Here is a 6,063-nt window from a genome sequence, read left to right as displayed (position 1 = left end):
TAATCAGAAGAACCAGAGGAGGTCCTAGGGACCATGGAGCCCCCTGCACTTCCAGCTAATCAGAATGAATCAGAGGAGGTCCCAGAGACCATGGAGACCCCTGCCATTCCAGTTAATCAGAAGGAAACAGAGGAGTTCCCAGAGACCATGGAAACCCCTGCCATTCCGGCTGGAACAGTGGACAGCCAGTGACTTCAGGGCATGGCTAGACACCTCAGCAATTCTCAGCGGTCTCTCCGCTGAGTCCTGGCCTACAGTACCGATGCTGAATATTATAACAACTGCATACAGTAATAAGAAAAATAAAATAAAATAAACCTGGTGTGAAATTATGTTTGTCTCTCAGTTCCCTGATACTGGGTGGCAGAGAGGGCAGGGCAGGGATAAATGTGTGAAGAGGGAGGGAGATGGCTTCTGTGGAGTTAGAGATGGGACCAGAAGGTCCAGGTTGGCAGAAAGTAGGGGGAAGAACTGGTTCCAGACGGAGTTTCAACGACACACTTCCCTTGGGAGAAGAGGAAGAGGACTTGGTGTTTCTCTGTGTGAGTGCAGAGATGGACAATTAGCTGGGGAGCTGGGTCGTGTGTGGGGGGGCAGTGCCATTTGTTAAAAAGGCATACAAAAGTGATGCCCCATCAAAAGAATGGAATATTGTCATTTGCGGCAAAATGGAAGGTAGTATATTGAGTAAAATAACTCAGACAGTGGTAGACAAATACTGTGTGATATAACTTTTAAAATCTAAAGATACTGCAAAGTAAAGTATATGATAAAAATGGAGGCAATATAAGTACCGCGCGCTAACCGATTGCGCCATAAAATACTTAGGAGTATATCTACCTAAAGAAACAAAAGACCTATACATAGAAAACTATAAAACACTGATGAAAGAAATCAAAGAGGACACAATCAGATGGAGAAACATACCGTGTTCATGGAGTGGAAGAATCAATATTGTCAAAATGGCTATTCTACCCAAAGCAATCTATAGATTCAATGCAATCCCTATCAAGCTACCAACGGTATTTTTCACAGAACTAGACCAAAGAATTTCACAATTTGTATGGAAATACAAAAAACCTCGAATAGCCAAAGTAATCTTGAAAAAGAAGAATGGAACTGGAGGAATCAACCTGCCTGACTTCAGACTCTACTACAAAGCCACAGTCATCAAGACAGTGTGGTACTGGCACAAAGACAGAAATATAGACCAATGGAACAGAATAGAAAGCCCAGAGATAAATCCACGAACCTATGGACACCTTATCTTTGACAAAGGAGGCAAGGATATACAATGGAAAAAAGACAACCTCTTTAACAAGTGGTGCTGGGAAAACTGGTCAACCACTTGCAAAAGAATGAAACTAGAACACTTTCTAACACCATACACAAAAATAAACTCAAAATGGATTAAAGATCTAAATGTAAGACCAGAAACTATAAAACTCCTAAAGGAGAACATAGGCAAAACACACTCCGACATAAATCACAGCAAGATCCTCTATGACCCACCTCCCAGAATATTGGAAATAAAAGCAAAACTAAACAAATGGGATCTAATGAAACTTAAAAGCTTTTGCACTACAAAGGAAACTATAAGTAAGGTGAAAAGACAGCCGTCAGATTGGGAGAAAATAATAGCAAATGAAGAAACAGACAAAGGATTAATCTCAAAAATATACAAGCAACTCCTGCAGCTCAATTCCAGAAAAATAAATGACCCAATCAAAAAATGGGCCAGAGAACTAAACAGACATTTCTCCAAAGAAGACATACAGATGGCTAACAAACACATGAAAAGGTGCTCAACATCACTCATTATTAGAGAAATGCAAATCAAAACCACAATGAGGTACCATTACACACCAGTCAGGATGGCTGCTATCCAAAAGTCTACAAGCAATAAATGCTGGAGAGGGTGTGGAGAAAAGGGAACCCTCTTACACTGTTGGTGGGAATGCAAACTAGTACAGCCACTATGGAAAACAGTGTGGAGATTCCTTAAAAAACTGGAAATAGAACTGCCATATGACCCAGCAATACCACTTCTGGGCATACACACTGAGGAAACCAGATCTGAAAGAGACACGTGCACCCCAATGTTCATCGCAGCACTGTTTATAATAGCCAGGACATGGAAGCAACCTAGATGCCCATCAGCAGATGAATGGATAAGGAAGCTGTGGTACATATACACCATGGAATATTACTCAGCCGTCAAAAAGAATTCATTTGAACTAGTCCTAATGAGATGGATGAAACTGGAGCCCATTATACAGAGTGAAGTAAGCCAGAAAGATAAAGAACATTACAGCATACTAACACATATATATGGAATTTAGAAAGATGGTAACGATAACCCTATATGCAAAACAGAAAAAGAGACACAGAAATACAGAACAGACTTTTGAACTCTGTGGGAGAAGGTGAGGGTGGGATGTTTCAAAAGAACAGCATGTATACTATCTATGGTGAAACAGATCACCAGCCCAGGTGGGATGCATGAGACAAGTGCTCGGGCCTGGTACACTGGGAAGACCCAGAGGAATGGAGAGGGAGGTGGGAGGGGGGATCGGGATGGGGAATAAGTGTAAATCTATGGCTGATTCATATCAATATATGACAAAACCCACTGAAATGTTGTGAAGTAATTAGCCTCCAACTAATAAAAAAATTAAAAAAAATAAATAAAAATGAAAAAAAAAAAATGGAGGCAAACAGATATAGAGAAGCATCTACTGGTTACCAGCGGGGAGGGGAAGAGGAAGGGACAATACCGAGGAGGGGGAGTGGGAGGCACGCAGTGTTAGTTAGGTGGAAGATGAGTTCAGGGATGCATTGTACAACATGGGGAATAGAGCCAGGACTTTGTCATAACTATAAATGGAAACCAAGCTTTAACTTTTATATAATAAGAAAGAAAAGGAAAGAGGGGGGGTTGAAAGAGGGAAGAAAGGAAGGAAAAGAATGGCGTTTTCGGAGCTCAAAAAGCCAATACTGATTAGGCCCTTTTCGGCAAAGGAATGCATTTTATTTTATTTTATTTATTTTAATTGGTGGGTGCTGACTTTACAATATTGTGGTTGTTTTTGCCACATTTTGACAGGAATCAGCCATGGGTGTACATGTGTTCCCCTTCCTGATCCCCCCTCTCACCTCCCTCCCCATCCCATCCCTCTGGGTCAGCCCATTGCACCAGCCCTGTGCACCCTGTCTTATGCATCCAACATGGACTGGCTATCCCTTTCTCATATGATAATATACATGTTTCAATGCCGTTCTCTCAGATCATCCCACCCTCGCCGTGTCCCACAGAGTCCAAAAGACTGTTCTGTGATTCTGTGTCTCTTTTGCTGTCTCCCATATAGGGTTATCATCTCCATCTTCCTAAATTCAATATATATGCCTTAGTATAGTGTACTGGTGGTTTTCTTTCTGACTTACTTCGCTCTGTATAATAGGCTCCACTTTCATCCACCTCATTAGAATGGATTCAAAAGTGTTCTTTTTAATGGCTGAGCAATATTCCATTGTGTCTATGTACCACAGCTTTCTTACCCTTTTGTCTGCTCATGGACATCTAGGTTGCTTCCATGCCCTGGCTACTGTAAGCAGTGCTGTGATGAACATTGGGACACACGTGTCTTTTTCACTTCTGGGTGAATCACGATTTGACTGAGGAGAAACCACGATGACTATTAGCCTATTAGTGGTAAGCCCGGCACATGAGTTTGGTTGAAGGAGTGTGACCAAAGTTGGCGATAGTTGTTTCAAACCGTCTGACACTGCTCAGATGGACATGTGTGGTGCTGTCCTGCTGGGGGACAACTCTGGTTGCTCTATTCTCACCAGCTACAGAGGATTTTCTTTCCTTCCTTTCATTTCCCTTGTTTCCCTTTCTCCCTCTTTCCTCACTACCTGCCTTTCTTTCACAAATATTCATTGTGCTGTGCTGTGCTGTGCTTCCTTACTCAGCCGGCTCCAACTCTTTTTGACCCCATGGTCTGTAGCCCGCCAGGCTTCTCTGTCCATGGTGATTCTCCATGCAAGCATACTGGAGCAGGCTGCCATTCCGCCCTCAGGGGATCTCCCCTACCCAGGGATTGAATACTGGTCTCCCATGTTGCAGGTGTGTTTTTTTTTTTTTGTTTGTTTGTTTGTTTGTTTTTACTGTCGGAGCCATCAGGAAACCCTTAAAATGGGCTTCATCTGACACTATGCTTTTCATATCAGTAAGATCAATTGGGGTCTCTTTTAGGATTTCCATGTCTCTCCTTACTTTTAGAACACACAAAACACAGTTATTCCAAGTATCTTAATATATCTGTCTGCAATTACTAAAATCTATGCCACTTCTGCCTGCCTTTCAGTTCTCAAGAGAATTGTAGTAGGATTTTTCTTACCTTTTTGAGATTTAATATATTTTAAAGTGGTTCTGGGCTAGTTCCATATTCTTCTTGGGAATTGGCTGCTCCTGACTTTAAACATGTTTTCATAAATTTAACGGCCAGTGATACATCTTTCTTACAAAGTGGTGGCTCGTGCCTCTTGCCCATTTTTCTATCAGGTTTTAAGATCTTCTAACAATTCTAAGAGTCATCTTTTGGGTTTGTTTACGGTGTGCTTTTTCTGCCTCTTAAAATGTTCAGCAGTGTGATGGAGCCTGGGTGAGTAAGCAACAAGTGGACACCAGGATGTGAACACTTGACAAGAAACCAAGGAAGACCCACTAAGCCAACAAACTGTCCCCAGGGGTGCACATCAGGCTGGTTGACCCTATGAGTCAATTGGAAAAACGAGGACTGAGGTGGAGCACACAATCCATTCCACTATCCTTCAGAGCCAACCAGCTCCAGGAGAGACGATGGGAACTAGATGCACAGGACAGGAAGACTCAGTGTTTTGTCCAAGAACCTAGAAGCTTGTGGCAGCTGCTCATGGAAATGAATTCCACCATGGTTTTGGCTCCAAGGGAGCTTCCAGCAAGAAAACAAGATGAGAAAAGAGATTTGTGAGGGCACATGTTGAGAAGACCTTTGCACACAAGGCTCACACAGCTCTGGGCAAGCTCCACCCCTTGCTGGAAATACTAATCAGCCACAGGTGGGCATTTCCTGCATGGGATCCCCCAGCACAGCCTGAAACATGGATTTCTCTGCCCCATTCCCAACACCATGTACAAAACCAAGCCTGGGTAGTACTCCTAGTGAGGTGACCCTGAGTCCTAGACTTCAAACGAGACAGCTCCGTGTGGAGCCAGGGCAAGTGTATTCACTGCATTCTCACAGCATGAAGAAAAGGGTTTCCGACTGGAGGCCTTAAAAGGGAAGCGAGCTCCTGGAACACTGAGACAAGGAGGCGCGATGGAAAGCTTTCTGTTGGCTGGCCCAGAATTCAATGGACTTCAAGCTGCATTAAGACCACATTGCAGGACGAACGAGCAATGATTCTCACTTTCACAGACAGGTAATCACAACCTAGTTGTCATGGAGGGAGTTTAGGCAAGATATGAAAAGCTAGATAATGGTGAAAGCTGACAGAGAACAGAATGAATGCCAGAGGAGTATGGCGGTGGGGCAATGTTGGGAGGAAATGCACTCTGCCTGCTGTGTGACCCATCAGAGTTGACACAGAGGTGAGGGTGGCAGGTGAGTTTGAAGGCCTCTTTAGGGCATTACTAATGCCTCATTTCTCCGAGCAAATCATCTGAATTGCTCCCCATCCTCCGCTAGACATGTCAGGATGGGGCTTTGTGATGTCAAAGCTCACCCAGGGCCACCATTGGCTGCGGAAGAGACTTGCTGACATCATAAAGCATGAGGGTGAGGCTCCATGGGGACGGGTATATATAGGGGTGCTCAGGGCGTCTGAACAGACCACTGTGAGTCGTCCAAATGACTGAGGTGACTGGGAAGCCACAAGGCTCCAGAGTAGTTATGGAACCCCCACCTCCTGTTACCCAGGAGAAGATGAAGACCTCCTATAAATTGAGGTCCAGAAAAAATATCAAGGTGAGCTGAACCCAGCCATACTCCTTTTGCCCATCAACCCCACCCGAAAAGA

The sequence above is a fragment of the Cervus elaphus genome, chromosome X, assembly GCF_910594005.1.
Source record: "Cervus elaphus chromosome X, mCerEla1.1, whole genome shotgun sequence".
Lineage (NCBI taxonomy): Eukaryota > Metazoa > Chordata > Mammalia > Artiodactyla > Cervidae > Cervus > Cervus elaphus.
This window is presented reverse-complemented; position numbering follows the sequence as displayed.